General features: G+C 41.6%; 1 protein-coding gene across 4 annotated transcripts in view; it reads left to right on the forward strand.

The window, feature by feature from the left end:
• The first annotated feature begins 2,292 nt into the window (after positions 1-2,292).
• The window catches only part of DAAM1 (dishevelled associated activator of morphogenesis 1), a 162,006-nt gene continuing 144,948 nt past the window's right edge, over positions 2,293-19,350 (forward strand). For 2 of the 4 annotated variants that reach the window (XM_036115789.2, XM_036115791.2), the window contains exon 1: positions 2,293-2,432. The gene's annotated coding sequence lies outside the window, so the exon portion shown is untranslated. Of the gene's footprint in view, positions 2,433-2,465; positions 2,579-19,350 lie in introns of those variants that run through there. The other 2 variants (XM_036115788.2, XM_078053768.1) reach the window with 2 other exon arrangements.

Here is a 19,350-nt window from a genome sequence, read left to right on the forward strand (position 1 = left end):
GGTCCCACGTCCGCAGACTGCCTTTCTGCTGCTGAAGAGCCATCTTTGTTTCCCCTGGTTACCAATGAAACCATGTGCAGGGATCAGTTCAAATCCATCACCACTTACAGAAAAATGCTTCCAAATATAACACCTTACTTTCTGTATGTTATCGACATATCCATTGAATAGGAAGGACAGCTCACATGTGTGCATCCACACATTTTTGTGCTTAGAGTCTACCGTATACGATGTCTTTTACATATGGAAAGGAGCTGTGTAACATGGCACATCCCTATAACATTAATTGCTATAGAGAATGGAATTTTTTTCTGCAGGCAGGCTCCATCCTCTCCTTCATTGCTGAAGACCCAAGAGAAATTGCTGTAAAGTGATTTGTCCTATAAAGTTACTCCTTGGAGTGTACCTCAATAATATACTTTTATCTATAAGGATAAGCCCTGCCTTATAGAGAGTCTCCACATCCAATTTATTGACTCAATAAATTTCAGGCTTACTGATTATGTTTCCATCTAAAAGCTTTACACAGTTATAAAACTGGAGAGCCTTTAGAATCATTTCAGGTCAAATTTCTTTCTGAATATTTTTCCACAATGAGCTGCAATACATTAAGCCTACCCATTAACTAGAATATCACCCGTTATACTCTTGATCTGATGGCCAAGGGAACATTTGCATTGTCTGGGTTCCATTTAACACAATATTTGAAATGGATAGAGTAGCTCAGAACATTCAAAGTTATCTTCCTTCACTGGAGAAAAATGTGTATGGTCTGTAAGGAATAGGCTTGTTAAAAGAAAATCAGAATTCAGCACTAAAACTCCTCTCTCAGCAAAACAAAGCATCTCTCTCTCTCCCCTGAGATCTTCAACCAGTTCCATGAATATTTTTCTCTTGAACCCAAGTTAGTGTTGCATAATGAAATGAAAAAATAAGAGTGATAAGCTTTCCACCAATAATTAGGTGGAGTTGTTTGAAATCTTAATCATTAACTTTTTTGTACAGTCTTCTAGAGATTTTGCTAGTGGAAATAAGGGTGTGAGCTGATCCTTATTTGTGATTGAGATACATCAAGTACCATTGTAATTTACCTTTACAACTGGAGTAACTAGATGCATCGATTTCTTTTATTCACTTAAAAAGACACCTGGAGATTTGCTCTCAGTGTTAATTTTTGATAATACTTGGTATTCATTGAATAATGAAAAATGTCACGGTAAAATTTTACATACGAAAATAAAATCTTCCTAAAGGGTCAGAACTCTGCTACACACCTTTTGCTTACCTTTAACTCAACATTTGACTGTACTAAGATCACAGCATTCTCGAACAGCACGATGTTGCTTGGTTTAGGTCATTTAAAAAAAATACTTGAGAGAAAGGTACGGGAAATGAGGGGAGAGTGTTGTGGATTTAAAAGTACACGTATACATATGTGTCGTTTATTAAAACTTCAGACAAGGACGTCGTCTTCCTGGGAGTTGAGAGCGTCAGGGCGGGAAGTCAGCTGCAGGGAAGAACAAAAGCATGGCTGCGCGATAGTACTATCTCTGCAGCAGCAGCAGGCTCCCTGATGGAGGGTTGCAGCGACTGTCTGTTACGCCGCCTTTTTACTAGTGACAGCCTCCGTTATTCTGTCAGCTCAGCCAACTAAGCTGTTCCCTGCGTTCTGGTTGGTCACCCGGACTCCGTTAAACGGGAGAAGGAAAGAGGACAGAAAGGTGAATTGTACTAAGTGGGGCACACAGGGATTTCTCTTCTTCGGGGCCGGCATCGCCTCATCCTCGGGGACGTGGGGGAATTCCAGGGCGGCTTTTAACCCAGAAACCAGTGCGTCCTATTAATTAGTTTCTACGCGCAAGGACGGCAGTGAAAGGCTTAATCTTCTCTTTCCAGCTGGGGCCAAGAGCCGGGTTGATCAGAACTGCCTGGCCCGTGCGCACCAGCGCCGGACCCCTGGTGGCCCTCAGAGCCCGCACTGGGCAGAGTGGAGGTCAAGTCAAAGGGCACGACCGCAGGGTGCCCTCCCCCCACATCCCCCGCCCGCGCTGTCCGCAGCTCGGCTTCTTGAACGACCACCGCTAACACTGCAAGGCTGGAGGGCGGGGAGGGGGCGGGTCCCGGCGGGGGCGGGACCAAAGGGAGGGGACGAAGCGGCCGAGGAATATTTCGGGAAGTGTAGTTCTTCGAACCCCAGTTAGCGTAGCTACCCGGGCTGTGCTTGGGAGACCCAGACTACAACTCCCAGGGGTTGCGGGCACGGCTGGGGAGTCCATGCGCAGTGGGCGCCACATTGTATCCTATCAGGCGAGGAGAGGGTGATGTCACCTGCGAGTTGGTAACCTACGAGCGGCTGTGAAGGAAACTGTTTAACCGGATCCCATTGTACCCAGAGCGCAGAGCCGCCTTTCCAGCATGCAGGGGCTGCTCAGGTAAGGGGGACGTGCCGCCTCGCCCGCCGCACTCATTCATTAAGTAGCACCGCGCGGTGGCGCGGGGGTGGGCGCGCTTCTTCGGGCCCGGCGCTGGGTTCGCGGCTCGCCCTCCCGCTGCCTTCCCTGAGCCCCAGGGCCAGTAGGTAAATATTAAACCCGTCCTTCAGGTTGGGTATGGGTGGGAAAGGGACCTAGACAGCTCCCGGTTGCCAAGCTGGGTTTGGGAAAATGGCTGCAAGCGCGGCGAAAAGCAAGGCGAGCCCGGAGGAAGGCGCCCCCGAGGACAGGGGTCCCTCCCTCCTTTTTTTCTGAGGCGCTGGGATGCCAAAAGAGCAGGCAGGGTACCACTCGCCGCCTTGCTGTGGACTCCCGAGGCTGCGGCGTTGGGGCGCCGGGGGGTCGTGGCCTCGGCTGGGGGCCCTGCCGCGGTAGGGAGCTGCTGGTCCGGGAGGCTCCGAGGCAGGCGTGGTGGACTCGGAGGTGGCGACAGGGAAGGAGGGACTCGTTTAGCCGCCGGCCCGCGTCCGAGCAGAACCCCAGACATCCTTGCAGCCCTCACTTCAAGCTTTATTCGAAAGGGACGGGGTGACTGTAATTCCAAGAAAGTTGGAAGCTAAAGGTCTCACAGGAGAGGAGGGAAACCCGCGCTGCAGAAGGAGCATGGGGGTGTTGGCGGACAGCAGTGAGTGGAGGCTGCGCCGCCTGCGGAGCGGGTTTGAGGCGCCGCAGAGCGCTCCCGCCTCCCTGCCTGGGAAAGGTGCATCTTGGTTCCCCCTGCTCTGATTGCTCCCTCCACAAAGGGCACCTGAGCGGGGGCGAAGCATCTGCCCGGAGCCCTGGCCTGGGAGGTGGTAAGGCGGTGCGGGGTGTCGAATAATCAGATGATAAGCCTCGCTGTGAGGCAGGAGGGCTGGGCAATGGAACCAGCTGGTGTCGAAAATCCAACCGCTCGTGATGGGCTTGCCCTTGTACTTGAGACGCGCTCGAGGCCCGAGAACTCTATAAAGTCCTCTGGATTTCTTTTCCCTAGCACTCTCATTCTTTCGCATACTCATTCATTCATCAAACCCTGCGAATGGCTCTTATCAAGTTGCTCACGGCCTGGCGTTGGGGTGTTGTGTTCCCTCACCACCCCCCCCAAATATTTTAGTGGGCCCAGGAATAGATACCTACGCTTTCTTTCCTCCAACTCGGTCCCCCATCCCATCTCCACCAGCAGGAGAGCATCAACAAGAGCAAATGCTACCCGTGACCGTTTTGCTCTCATTGAGTTGGTAGTTGCTTGAGCCTGGAGAAGGACCTAGTGAATTGAAGCGGAGTTTGTCTGCAAGATGAATCCCGTTGCCATGGCGACTCCTGTCGTCGGAATCTTAACTGCTCCCACTGCTGTTTCAATTCGATGTGGCTCTGCGGGCAGCTGGAAGGGCGTGGCCAGTGGGTGTGGTCAAATGCTCGTTCCGGGCCCAGCTGCTCTCTCTCCTTCACCCGTTTCACAGCCCAGGCCTCTCGCCATTCTCTTAGAAGTAGCTTGGACACAGTTCAAGACCCCTTTTCCTCTCGTGTACCCGTACCTGGACTCTCCCCCTCTCCGGAAGTAATAGTTTGGAGCCTTTTTCCTGAGGCAAGCTCTGAAAACTACAATGGAATGATCTTTGCCTTTCAGGCTAGATGCATACTGTTCCTAATAACATACCTGACAGTGTTAGAGGCAGCTTTCTCAAGGAGGGCGTGTCCTCTGTTTTGCATGAAGAGAGCTCTCTGGCCACCAGTAAAGGGCCTCAATTTGCTCTAGGTGCAGCTCTCTGGAAGTTTATAGGGACAATTAATGACTGAAATTGAATTATGGAAGTCAGTATCATCCCTTGTGGTTCTCATAAAATCTAAAAGCCTGCCACCTGCCTGAGGGTTGCAGGTCCTTGAGAATGAAGCAGATTGGGCAGGGATCTAGGAGGCCTGGGTCCTGCTGGGGCTCTGTCATTGCTGGCTACCCCATCCTGGGGTTAACCTTTTACCTCAGGGGACCTTGGTCAGTAGTAATGTGGGGGAGGGATAGAGAGCGTTTCCCAAAGTTGCTTCGCGGTATAGAATCTTATGACTCTACAAGGACTTGGTCATTGTCTTTTCTCAAAACAATCTGAAGATGAGTTAAATTTAGCTTCTGACACTGTGGCTTTAGGTTAATATCTCTTTGGGTTAATATCTGAGCCTTACTTGTATGCTTTGACTGGCAAAATAGCCTGGCTCCTCATGGCAGTCCTTCAGAGTGGGCAAGGCAGCCATATTACTCTTCATAATAACATTTCTTTTTTCTTTAAACATTTTTAAAAAAGATTTTATTTATTTATTTGACACAGAGAGACACAGCGAGAGAGGGAACACAAGCGGGGGAGTGGGAGACGGAGAAGCAGGCTTCCCGCCCAGCAGGGAGCCCGATTCGGGGCTCGATCCCAGGACCCTGGGATCAAGACCTGAGCCGAACGGAGACGCTTAATGACTGAGCCACCCAGGCGCCCCTATAAAAATATTTCTAATATTACTAGTATTATCCCTCTATCTGGACCTCTATTTATCCTTGTATCTTAGAATTGTTTAGGTTTTGCCTTTTTATAGATTCTTGATGAATGCGGTTATTTGTAATTTAATTGCATTAAGTATAATTGAATTACACAAATATTTTGTTTACCTTCTGCGTTTATTACATACCAAGGTGGATTATCACAGATATCGCAGTTAAGGGGGGGAAAGGCTATATCTGTGAGTGTCTATGCATGTGCATTCGTGTGCAGGTAAATGCTTGGGGATGCTGAGTGCCAGGTGGTTGACATTCATCATCTTGTTTTAAGTAGGTGTTTACATCCTCATGAGGAAACAGAATCAGAAATTGTCACTCACTCTTTATTTTTGTCCTAAAACTTATCATTGACTGAAAATCTCCTTCAATTAATCAATTTTTCTTGTGTCTCTATAATTCTGACAGTTCTAATGTGTGGCTTTTTTTCCCCACTCCCCTAAGGTCTTTGAGGGCAGGGTCTTTGTCTTGTCCTTCCCTGTCTCTCTAGCAATTAGTGTTTGATCACTGGCAGGTATTTAATAAATATTTGTTGCTTCAATAGTAGAACCATGATTGGAGATTCAAGATTGCATTCTTTCCATTGATAGTTCTGGCATCAGTTGTAATATTCCTGTAGCTTTCTGTGAAGTAGTTTCATCTCAGCATAAATGAAAATTCCCATGTAGCACATAACTTGAAGTATAAAAGGCCTCCCATGTGTTTGAAATAGATGTATTTTGTAATTATTTGTTTTTGGAATACATTCACTCACATAGACTTTTTTTTTCTTAAAATTCTTGTTACAGTTCTTAATACAATTCTTATTACCCCAAAGCAGGTACTTCTATATTTCTAGATTTCTCTTGTACTATCCTTGACCCAGATAACTTTCCCAGGAGGTGTATGACAGAAGAGACACACACACAGGCACACACAGACACACCAAGGGAAAGAGAACTAGAGGCTTTTGCCAGGCCACCTCTGGTACCTGAGGCACCGGCTGGGTAGAGGAGGTGGACAATGGCTTTCTCATCTGGGGTAGAGTTTACCCAAAAACAGGATCAGTTGTCCCATGTGGCTAATGTGAGAGAAGAAATGGGGGTAGGAAACATTTGTCCAATATTTGTAACATTCTGTTATCAGTAGTCAGATTCTGTGGGTTTTTAGAAGTATAAATTAGTAAGGAGGTGCGATACTAGCGAGAGTGCAGTGGGTCATGTCCTTGGGTGGTGCTCACAGGAGCTTAGTGAGTAGGTGCCAAGGAATTTGAATCCTGGCTTTCTTGCTCTGTGGATAGGCTCTGGGTGTTAAGAATGCCTGTGTGTGTGTGGTTTTATTTGAGCTACTTTGTTTAAAAGGCTGCTTTTAGTGTTGGTACTATGGTCATCAGAACAAATAAGGTGTTTACAAACAAAACATGGTTAAGATTGAAAGTGTTTCATTGTGTAAATATTTTGGGGATGTTATAAAGAGTGGCTTTGGCTTGAGAATCTTGAGGTCTTCTGTGAAATCAGTTAAAAAGTTACAGCTGTTGGATCAGGGGAAACAAGCTTTCCCACAAAGCTTGGTACCACTGAGAGCCTTAGGTGTTTGGTTCAGGAAATAATCACAGAGCTTGTAACTTCTGTGGGGCCCTCCCTGGCTTCATCTCATGCTCCTGGTATTTCCAAGTTTTAAGGCTCTCCTTCTATTGCAGGAAACAAAGCAACTTTGCCAATTTAGGTTAGCAAACTTGTTTAAATTCTAGAGAGGGCACAGTCAAAATGAAAATTTTTCTATTCTGTGAATTTTTTTTCTTTTCTGAATAAGGGATGTGGACTACTGTCACTTATTTTGGCATTACGATTTCTAACTTGGTAATGGAGGAAATCTTCCAAGTGAGTATGTATCCTAAACACTCACAGAATCTGTTCTTGGTGATTTTCCTGAGAGCTCAGTTTAGAGGTAAGTGATTGCATAGGTACTGTTTAAGAAATCGATAAGGAGGGCAGTTTCTCTATGTGGCTTGGGGGTATCATCTGGTCGGTGGAGCAGACTGGGGTGGAGGATACCTCCTTTGAGGTTATATTCGCTTAGCAAGTATACTGTCTTTTTCTGTAGATTGTGTTTAGAGTGGCTGAGGGCAGCTGATAGAGATCTGAAGTGCCTCCCTGCCCCTCCGGTTCCTCCAAGCCACCACTTAGTATCCCCACTGAAAGGGACAGATGCAGATGAGATGCAAGTTGATTTTGGTGACCTATATTCCACTCTAGCAGGCTGTTTTTTGCAGGAAAAAGAAAAAGTTTGCCTTTTCATTTTCTGACATCCTTTCCACTGTTCCAGGAGGAGGGAACTGAGTATTTCAAAGTGAGTTTGCATTCATAGCACCCAGGTCTAAAAATTAGTTAAACACTAATTAATCCAGGAGCACTGCAGCAAGTATATGGAGGCCTCTCCCTGCGTCCCCCATCCCCTGCAGTTAATCTGAGGTTACCAAATACATACTCAGCTTTGGTGAGCTTTATTTTCCTTGTTGATGTTTAAGCACTCCTGGTTTTTACACCATCTGTGACTTTCTGCAGTAATGGCTTCCCTCATTTGGAATGGGTGCTCCTCTGAGGTTCTAAATTCTCCTTGTGCTCTCAGATCCATCTTGAGGAGATTCCACAGATTCCAGGAACCCTTCCCTGCTTCAGCTTTTACTGACCCCCTCTGCTCCTTCCTCCTTAGAGCCCTTAGCCTGACCACAGAACTTAACACAACCAGCATGATGCTAATAGTCAAGGTACGATGCAATAGTCAAGGACCCTTGTGCCGGGTCCTTCCTAATATTTTACATGGGCTTAACCGTTGATTCCTCTAACAGCTCTATGAGTTGAGTACTATCATCACCATTTTACAAATGAAGAAACTGAGGCATGAAGAAGTTAAGGAACTTGCCTAGCTCTGGTCATGCAACTGGTCAGTGGCAGACTAGGTTAGGGAGCCAGGCAGCCTAGTTCTTTACACCCCACATGATTGCTTTGCCTCTGGTTTTCCTATGTGGTACATTCTTTTCTCTCCATCGAGTTAGGGGGTATCACAACTTCCTTTGTATCTCAATTCTGAAACAGTGCTGGGGCAGTAAGTGCTGGGCCGATTGAGAGTAAAAATGCTTCTTCAGTTAATGGTTCCTTAAAGTCTGACTTTCTGGAGCAGCAAATGTTGCACGAGATTAAAAATGTTGCATTTGTGTATTTGGATGATACTGCTTTTGAACTCCCTCCTTTTGGCTATGTGGGTGATAGGCAAATTATTTGGAAAAAAAAAAAAAATGTTCTTATATGCCATCTCTAAATCCATTTGGAGCCTGTCCAGCATTAGACTGTATTTGTTAACTGAGATAACTTTTCAATAGGTTGAATCTCTTATCTGAAAAAAAAAACCCTGCTCACCCAGAACAGAGCCACAGAAGCCTGTGACTCCCATAACTTCTGAGCTTCCCTCCTCCTTGTTGTCTTTTAACATAAATTGTGAAAGCTCTTTTGAAAGGGAAATAATGAAAACTTGAGTAGTAGTCAAACATGTAATCTAATATTGGGTTATCCTTAGATATTAAAATAAGCTTTTTTATTGCCCACCTCAGAAGGGAGACTTTTATTTATTTTTACAATGGAGCAAATTTGGTATCAAATATACGATTGCATTTCTTCTAAACCATAGCCACTATTGTGAATTAAATGTGGAAACAGAGGGAAGCAGGTTCAGTTTCCAGTGTAGTTGGTACGATTTCCTGACTTACAATAGATCTTTTCCTTTCGGCTTAAAGCTGGATATTGTGCCACTTTGACAATATTTAATGAAGACAATTGAGTAAAACTCAAACTGTGTCATTTAGGGAAATAATAGGAAAGTTATGCCCTAACAATATATTGCCAGGAAGAGAAAATGAAAACAAAGGGCTTATAAGCAATTTGGCTACTCAAACATAATATTCATTCAACAGACATTGATTTCAGAAGCTTTTTTTTTTATTATTCATCTTGTTACACTTCCTGAGTATGTCAGTCACCTTTAGTAATAACCTGAGTTCATTCTGTTCTATAAATTGCACCAGGATTAGAACTGAAGGTACCTTGTATTCTGGCAGGTACATAATTAGGGTCAACTGTTAAACTAGTCTTTGTCCTTTTCATTTCTGGAAAAAAAAAAAAAAAGTCTTCTGTGTAGTTGGCAAACATTGCCCATCTGATGGGCTTTCTGAATTCAGGCTTCCAAGAGTAGATAGCCCAGATCCCAGCTTTGGGCATTGTCTGGGCAATAGAGATGCCCAGCTTTTGTTTTTTGAAATAGATTCTTATATTCTGCTTTTTGGCTAAGCTCAGTTTGTTAGTGATGTACAAACCAGATCAAGGCCATGGGTTAGTTTTGCCTTGTTTTGGAGCCACAAACTACTGTAATTTTAATCAACCTTTTTTTTTTTTAACTTTTTAAAATTTAATTTAGTTTTTTTTTTTTAAAGTAGGCTCTGTACCTAAGGTGGGGCTTGAACTTGGAACCCTGAGATTAAGAGTCCCATACTCAGGGGCACCTGGGTGGCTCAGTCAGTTAAGTGTCGCACTCTTGATTTTGGCTCAGGTCATGATCCCAGGATCCTGAGATCACCCTGTGTCAAGCTCTGTGTCAGAGTCTCTCTTTTGTCTCTCTGCCCCCCACTGCTTGCACTCGCTCTCCTTCTCTCTCTGTCTCAAATAAATAAATCTTTAAAAAGAGAAAAAGTTGCATGCTCTACTGACTGAGCCATCCAGGTGCCCCCCTCCCTTTTTTTAAAATTCATCATGCTTTTGGCAACAAAGGAGACTAGACAGTACACTGTGGATATGTTAACGCATAGCTGTCACCAGAATGGCAAAAGATGGTGCCATATTACAAAATGAACTGATGGGGATCTTAGTTTTTTCAGACCCCGTTAAGTTAGAGGCAAGGCTTTGCCAGCACTTTGCCAAGGAACTATATGCTTCTGACAGGTGTCCTATGAAGAGTGAGTTAGAACTAAGAGCAGCTTCCTAAAACTTTGCCAAAGCCCCATAGCCTTGGTTGTTTCTGTTTCTTGGGGATGTGACAAATCATTAGTGGATGTTTTGGTGCCATTTCTTGGCTTTGCTATTCGTCCATAAAACCTCCGCAGATTTGCATCCTAGAAGAAGAGGGAAGGATGGTGGTCAAAGTCATTCACCAGGTCAGTTAGATTGTTCTTGTGTCTAAATTTGTATTTGTTTCACAGAGATTTGGTAAAACTGAGCAGTGAAATGTTAAGACATGAATTAAATTAGAACCTGTAGTTCTTTTTTTTTTGCCTTTTAAAAAAAATTTAAAGTTAGTTAACATATAGTGTAGTATTGGCTTTAGCGGTAGAATTTAGTGATTCATCATTACATATAACACCCAGTGTTCATCCCAACAATTGCTCTCTTTAATGCCCATCATCCATTTAGCCCACCCCGCCCCACCCACCTCCCCTCAGGCAACCCTCAGTTTATTATCTGTATAAAGAATCACTTATGGTTTGCCTTCCTCTCTGTTTTTGTTTTATTTTTCCTTTCCTTCCCCTATGTTCATCTGTTTTGTTTCTTAAATTCCACATATGAGTGAAAATATATGACATTTGTCTTTCTCTGACTGACTTATATCACTCAGCATAATACCCTCTGGTTCCATCCATGTTGTTGCACATGGCAAGATTTCATTCTTTTTGATGGCTGAGTAATATTTCATTGTATATATGTATATATATAATCACAACTTCTTTTCTGCAATAAGAGGATTAGACTAAGGGCCCTTCTAAATCCTGAGAATTTATTACCAAAAATACTCTAAAAAGTTAAAGAAATGAAGCAGACAAAATATTTGAAGGTCCCTTGCTACACTCCCTACTCTTCAAAGTTGGTGAAATTGTGGATACAGAAAATGTCATATGGTTTCATCCAAGGTAAGTGACTTTGGATTTATTTTTTTAAATGCACCCCATTATTAGTGGTTATTTGATTTAGGATGATGGTGGCAAAAGAAACAACAATAACATTTCTGTTTATTTCCCATTCTGTTGTGGCAGTCTTGTTTGCATGAGAGGTGCACCCCCCCCCCCCCCCCCCAGCAATTACTCCGTTCTCAGGGGTAATTTGAGCAGAAAGTCAGAGACAGCGTGGAATGAATTGGGCTGGAATTGAAGGCGATGGTTGAGACTGCATCGTGTTCAGAACGTTAAATGAAAGGCCTGTTATTATACTTTTGCATTTTAAAAATCAAGGATGGAGATTGGATTGGACTGGAAAACCTCTATGACCCATTTAGGGCTTGACAATCCGTGTGCAGGTGACACTACAGAAGTTCCAGGAACTGTGGCAAGAAACTGCCTTGCCTATGACATTTTCTGCTAAGGGATTGGTTTATATAAAAAATATATATATACTATTTTTAGTTTGACCCAGTTTCTTTTCAGGCTGTGACTGAAGCTATCTTTCTAACGTACTCCATCTTTTCCTACTATACTCCTTGAATTGTAACTTGAGTCTGGAGGAGCGGTGAACTGCCTCCTTGTCAGGTCTGCACTCATAGCCTCCCTCTGGGCAAAGGAGAAGATTGTCCCCAGTCTGCCAGGTTTCACGTGAGGGGGACCACAACCACTGACCTCACAAAGGAGCCTCTCTTCCCCCTTAACCTCCTAATGAAGAATAGGGAGCTATGTGGTAGCAGAGAGGGGGCTGCTTACATTTTAATCCTCCCAAGCTAGATTGTTTTTCTGCTGGAATAAGTTGGGGAAAGTAGGTGGAGGGGAGGACAGAGGGGGTTATTGGGTCTCACTTATCTTATCATTTGTTTCCCTCTGGATTGCGTTTGTTTATACTGCCTCCTTAGGCCAGGAATTCCTCCAGCAGAAAGCATGCATACACACGGGGATATTCAGATCCGATCCCGGCTTCCTTCTTCTTGTGTTCCATTTGCTGACTTGGCTTTCCTCTCTGCAGCCTGATCTGAAGGAGGGCTGGAGATACTTAACCTGTTTTTAATTCTTCTGTTATGTGGAAAAGAGATCTTAAAACAGTGACTTGGGGCCAACATGTTAATATTTTTCTGATGGGAAAAGAGGATGGTGATGAGTAGGTTTAAATTCAACATTTATGTATAACTTATTTATGTTGGTAGAGAGTTTAGTCATGAATGTTTGACACCTTGAAATGAGATCTTTTCACCTTTTGGTTGCTGTGATGTGATGTAATTGCACAGAGAAAAAAGAAACACCAGTTAATTTTAGGTTCAGATGTGGGTAATCTTAGCAATTCACCTCAAACTCTTCGGCCTCTGTTTCCTCATCTGTGAAATGATGTGAAAATTACAAAATTTTGTGAGAATGGTGTCATAAAATAACGACCGTACTTGTATGGCATTGTGTAATATTGATGTAATACCCACTGGGTGTCCCTAGAATGGAAATCAGGAAGAGGAAGATGCCATTTTTTTCACCTTCAGCGTTTCCAACCTTGGCCTCTGCTCTTAGCACTATATATCTGAGATGCTGAAGCTAAACCCTTAAAATCTGATCCCTAGTCTGTTCTTAATTGAACAGTGTCTAGTTATGTTCCCCAGTCCCGGCGCTCAGGAAATTTCACAGGATGTAAGGGATGAGGCTAGACAGTGTTTTGGGGTGATCATCCAATTCTGTTTAAATTGATAAACTCTTTAAGCCAGAGTTTGACTGCCAGTGGTACACAGGATGGTAGCCAGCTGTCATGTTTTGTTTGGCTAACACAGTGTTATTTTTAAAAACTGATTTTAGGCAGCATTTACACTCTGATTTGGTACGGGCCCCACCACACTCTAGTGCCTCATACACAGCCACTTTATGTGATATTTCTTTATCTCCTTGGACCTTGGAGACGTTTGAGTTTGCGATCCCTATTTTAAAATAAATTAAAATTGTAATGGAAGTCTCTTCAAACCAGTGGGCTGGCAAATGACCCAATCCAGGGTTCTTCCACTTCAGTGTTATTGGCATTTGGGACAGGATAATTCTTTGTTGTAGGGGCTGTACTGTGTAATGTAGGATGTTTAGCAGCATCCTTGGTCTCTACCCACTAGATACCAGTAGCAACCTTTCCCCCCGTTTTACAACCAAAACCGTCCCCAGACATTGCCAAATGTCCCCAGAGGGGCAAAATTGGCCTTGGTTGAGAGCCAGCTGACAGATTTTGGATAGCCTGAGAACTTTAAACATTAGATACGGCTTGGATATTTAGGGATAAATTGGAATTCATCTGGGAAACCGAGCAACCCTGCTGTTTTTATTTATTTGGGCAGTTGGTGAGAGCAAAGTAAAGGTCAGTGGATTAGACCCTGTGAGGTCATTTCTCCATTCTTCCATGACCACTGCCTGGGAGGCCAGCCACATTTTAAGGACATATTCTTGGTCACAACAGGGGACTCCGTGAGACACTGATGCTGGGTCAGGGCAAGCCCACCAGAGCTCGTGGGTAAACAACTTTGAAGCCCATGGCCTGTGTTGGTTGGTCAGTAATGTTATCTGTGGATAAGGAAGATGAGGCTTTGGGGAAAGAAAAGGTTGGCTCTGTCATTATTGTCAAAGGCCAAAATGCTTAGAAAAGGGGAGGGGGGCTTCAACCTTTAAAAATGACAGCTTATCTCACATTAGCAGTGTGGGAAGAGCTCTGAAAAAGATTAACAGAGTGATATTTCATTTTTTTTCCCTCTTCCTCAACCAAGAATGTCTTTAAAAATGGAATCTAAAACTTGGGCTTTGGCAACACTCAAAATTGGCTCTCAGAAAAACATTGGTAAGATTTTCAGTGTACATAAGGGGAATGTTATGAAGTTTTAATTAACTAACCCAAGCTCAGGTCTTGAGCAACTAATGCAAAGATAATGCTTCGGGAAGCACACAGTTTTCAGTTAAAACAGAAGCCAAAGTCCCTTGTCAGAGGGTTAGGTGGGACTTCTAAAGGGGTCCATGCCTCTTACTGAAGGCCGTTTGCTGGTTCTCTGCCCTGCATGGGAGTCAGAATATCCTCTGTGGTGGATATAAAAAGGAGACGTATCAGGATTCTGATTTAGTAGATGTCTGGGTTTGGACCTAATCTTAAAGCTCCCCAGGTAATTCTGATAATTAGCCAGGACTGAAAACAAGTGGATGAGCAAAAGACCTGAAAAATTTGAGACATTACCTTCTTTTCAAGATGATTCCCTAGGAGATTCAACTTGCACATTCACCTATTGTTTAAAAGAACAGGAAACAAACTACCCCATTACAAATGGCAAACACCAGGAGTGCCTTTGAGATAAAGTGGGTGGAAGGGTGGTAGTAGTAAATGCTTTACTAGGTTCTATTCTAGAAAAATCCACAGCTATGTTTCACTCAGTGAGTTTCTCATTAGACTCTTCTGTCTTCATAAACAGAGGGTGGATTTGTTTGTTACAAGTTTCTTTCCTTAGTCTATGCCATGTGCCATGGAGGAGCCCAGACTACAGAGTCCCAGAGTTATAACTACCAAAGGTGGAAAATAGAATAAAATGGCTCCCTTTACTTGGATTCTACTTAGAATTTCAGGTCCAGATTTCTGTCAAGCATAGCAGAGGCAAGGGAATAGCTTAAGTTTCAGGGGGAAATATACAGAGCATTTTATGGACCATCTCATAAGCCATGGAAGCAACACCTCAAAATATTCATTCATTCATTTATTCATTTGGCTTGTAAATATGTTTTAATGTTGGGTGTGAACATTTAAGAATGCTGTTTTAAATTCCAGATTTTTGCCTTTGGAATACAGAACACTTGTTTTACTTAAATAAAGCCCTGATCATCCTCCGTCTTCAGCTTCTGATATAAGCAAGTTACATTGTGCAGTAGGGGAAGTCTCTCCAATGAAAGATTTTTTTGCGTTCACTGGCAAGTAGTTTCATGTTTTGTGTATTTGGATCATGTCCGTGTTTTCAAAGGAATGTTCATAGCATCAGTTATAAGAAGCAGTACTCTCCAATCCCAAATCACAGTTTTTCCAATATTTGTTATGCCCGTAGATCAAATCTTCTACCCTCAGTTCTTCCTCAGGTGTTGATTTTGTGTTTCAGGTGACCAAATGTTTTCTGGTACTAGAGAAACATTACATGGTATTAAAGAAAGAATGACAGTTAAAAAGAATACAGGGTTTCTTTTTAGGGGTGATGAAAATGTTCTAAAAATCATGGTGATGGTTGCACAGTTTGTAAATATACTAGAAAACCACTACACTGTACATTTTAAATGGATGAATTTTATGGCATATGAATTTTATATCTCAGTAAAGCTGTTAATTAAAAAAAAGGGCTAAAAAGAATCCTACTTAAGTGCAACCTTAGAATTTTAGACCTTAGGGATAATACCTATGACATACTTTCCCATTTCTTTTCTTCATGTACCTCTCAATTTTTTCCCCTAAATAACATATATAAAATGGAGAAAGGATAGTTGTGATGATTCCTTAATATTTATGGACCACCTGAGACATTGGAAACCTTGTTATAAAGAAATGGACTCTGGCTCCTATTTTTTTCACACCTCCTAATCATGAGGTAGGGCATTAAAGGATAGAAAGCTTTGTACTGTTTTATACCTACTGTGATGAAAAGCTAAAGGTTTTGGTGATACATTTGGCTTAGTCACAATTTGCCCTAAACTTGTTCCATATGATTATTTTGCAGGATTTTTTGCTGTAGAAGCCTTCACACTGTAAAAAGCACTCAAGTATGTAATCTTGCCTGTAAAGCTAACTGTGTGTGTTGGATAAGGAATATTTCATTTATAAGGGATTATGTAGCTCAGGGTTTCTCAAATTTGGATTCATGATCCTTTGAGAAACACTGCATTAAAAGTTAAATTGCTGAAGGTTTAGGTACTCACTTAGTGTCAATGGGATCATAAACTCATGTGCAGAAGGTGAGCTTTGGGGTACTGTGGTGTACTCTTCGGGTATCAGATGCTTATCCAGACATATTAGTTTTATTGCTATGTAACGAATTACCACAAATTTAGTGGTTTAAAACCCCACCAGGTCAGAAGTCTGGGCATGCTGTGGCTAGGTTCTCTGCTTAGGGTCTCAGCAGGCTAAAATTCACATGTCAGCTAAGGCTGCAGTTCTCATTTGGGGCTCATGGGTTCTTCCATGCTCCACAGTTGTTGGCAGAATTTATTTCTTTGTGACTATAGGAACTGAAGATAGCTAGCTGTCAGCAAGGGACTGTTTTTAGCTCCTAGAGGCCACCCACATTTCATATCACGTGGCCCACATTGGCAGTTCACACATGCATGTTTCCTTTCTTGCAGGCTAGCTGGAGCACATTTCTCTGACTTCCTTTTCTGCCATCAGCCAGAGAAAAGGCGAAGATTAAGGTCTTACCTGATTAGGCCAGACCCACCCAAGATAATCTCCCTTTAACCATCCAATGTATCATAACCATCAGAGTGATGTCTCCTCATAATCATAGGTTCCACTCTCAAAGGGTAATGGGGAGGGGCACCTGGGTGGCTCAGTTGTTAAGCGTCTGCCTTCGGCTCAGGTCATGATCCCAGGGTCCTGGGATCGAGCCCCGCATCGGGCTCCCTGCTCAGTGGGAAGCCTGCTTCTCCCTCTCCCACTCCCCCTGTTTGTGCTCCCTCTCTCGCTGTCTCTCTCTCTCTCTCTGTCAAATAAATAAATAAAATCTTTTAAAATAAAAAAAAAAAAAAAAAAAAAAAAAAAGGGTAATGGGGAGTGCTACCTGTCATACCAGATAGCAGAAATTACACCAGTTAACTGTTGATGATTATTAAGATGAACATCCAAAAATCCAGGAAATAAATGACACCTCACAAATATGCTTCTGGACCCCTTCTGTCTTCCTAAAATCTCTCCCTCTCAGATTAATGGCTTTCCATTCCTACTTTTCTTGTTTCAAGTAGAGTGAAAATGAAGATATTTTAAAAATGTTTTATTATTGAAAGTTTCCTACACACATACACCCACGTAGAATGACTAATATAGCTAATATGAGAATTTTACATATATCCACAGCTTCATCAATGATCAATTCATGGTGAATCTTTCATTTTTGCCCCCAACTACTTTATATCAACTCTGGGATTTTTTTTTTTTTTAAAGATTTATTTATTTATTTTGGGGGGGGGGGGAGAGAGAGAGAGAGAGAGAGAGAGAGATTGAGAATCTCAAGGAGGCTCCAGGCCCAGTGTGGAGCTGTATGCAGTCAGTAGTCGATCTCCCGAACTTGAGATCATGACCCAAGCTGAAATCAAGAGTTGGATGCTCAACTGAATGAGCCACTCAGGTGCCCCAACTCTGAGATTATTTTAAAGCAAATTCCAGACATCTTATAATTTCACCTGTAAATATTTTAGCATTTATATCCAAAAATATCAGAACTCTTTAAAAATGTAACTAAAATACCATTATCATACATAAAATAATTTATATTATTTCTTTAAAATTACCAGACATCTCATCAGCTTTCAAATTTACACTTTTAAAAAAGTTTGTTAACTCAAGATTCCAATAAGGTTCACACATTGCAGGTTTTGTTTTTTGTTTTGTTTTAATATTCCTTAAGCCTCTCTAAATCCTGTGCAACATTTTTCTTTCCAACATACTTGTGAAAAGAACTGGATTATTTGTCCTATAGAATTTCCCATAGTCTAGATCTAATGGTACAACATCTCTCTCTCTTTCATCCATTTCCTATAAATTAGTTAAGATGAAAATAATTGATGCCATGGACCTGTCTGGTCACTAGCGGTAAAAAAGCTTATTTAGTGAAAGGAATGTATAGATAGATAATTTACTAGATTCATGTTTGGATAGATACTTAGAAAAATATTTGGGAGTAGAGCAAGTATGCTAGGTTTTTTGGACTCATATTACTGAGAGCAGTTTAAGTGTTATACTTAGAGTGCATGAATTAATGCAGGTTAAATTCTTATAGGAAATATACAACCTATAGATTCATTAAGTGATACTTAGATTTGCTTAGTTTTTTGGCCTAGTGTTTTTGTTAAATCGGGTTTTAGCTTCCATAAAAGGAAAAAAAAATTCTTAAGGAGAAAGGTATTTCATTTTTGAATTTCAGAAAATAACCAGATTTTAAAAATTGTGAAGATCATAAAATAATTGCTTTTTTGTAGGAGGGCTTTGCTAATTATTTATCTGTAGGCTCTCCAAAGACCTATCCTTTGTCCTCAAAGAACATGATGTATATTTAAAATTCTTACCATTGAAATATTTTATTTTTTAAAAATGCAACAGTTAATATTGTTTTAGGAGAACAATTTTATATGACTGCCATTGAAAGAAAGAAGAGGTTATCTAATTTAAATTTTGTTTTGAAGGAAAAAATAGCATTGGGTTGAGATAAGTAACAGCTTAATTAGACCATAATTACTTAGAAATAGGGGATACAGACCTTTTTCTATAAAGGGACAGTTAGTAAATATTTTCAGCTTTGTAGGCCATGTTGTTCCTGTCATTATTGTAGGAAAAATAGCCATAGACAGTATGTAAACAAATGGGTGTGGTAAGTTGGAGAAAAGTGATATCTTGACAATATTGAGTCTTATCCGTGCACATGGATTCTCTCTCCATTTATTTTGTTCTTTGATTTCTTCATTAGAGTTTTATATTTTCTTCATATAGGTCATGTACATATTTTATTAGACTTCTACCTAAGTATTTCATTTTGGGGGGTGCCTAATGTCACTGGTATTGTTTTTAATGTCACTTTTCACTCTTTCATTGTTGGCATATCGAAAAGCAGTTGAGTTTTATTATTAACCTTGTATCCTGCAACCTGATTTTTGTTTTGTTTTTGTTTCTTTGTTTTTTATAGATAGTCTTTATCAAATTGAGAAAGTTCTTTTTTATTCCTAGTTTACAGAGAGGTTTTTTTATTGTTTTTTTTGTTTTTTTTTTTGTTTTAATCATAATGGGTGTTGGATTTTGCCAAATACTTCTCCTGCATCTATTAATATGATCATGTGATTTGCATACCTGGGATAAATCCCATTTGACTGTAGTGTATAATTCATCTTGTATGTTTTTGGGTTCAATTTCCTAATTTTTTTTGTAATATATTTGTCTGGTTTTGCTATGAGCATAATTCTGGCTTAATAGAATGAGTTAGGAAATACTCTACTTAAATTCTCTGAAAGAGATTATAGAGAATTGGTATAATTTTTTTCCTTAAATGTTTGGTAGAATTCACCAGTGAACCCATCTGTGCCTGGTGCTTTCTGTTTTAGAAGGTTATTAATAATTGAGTTGTCTGTTTTTATTAGTATTAAGGCCTGCATGCAGAAACTGATCTGTTTCTGGA

This window comes from Halichoerus grypus, chromosome 8, assembly GCF_964656455.1.
Source record: "Halichoerus grypus chromosome 8, mHalGry1.hap1.1, whole genome shotgun sequence".
In the NCBI taxonomy this organism is placed as follows: Eukaryota; Metazoa; Chordata; class Mammalia; order Carnivora; family Phocidae; genus Halichoerus; species Halichoerus grypus.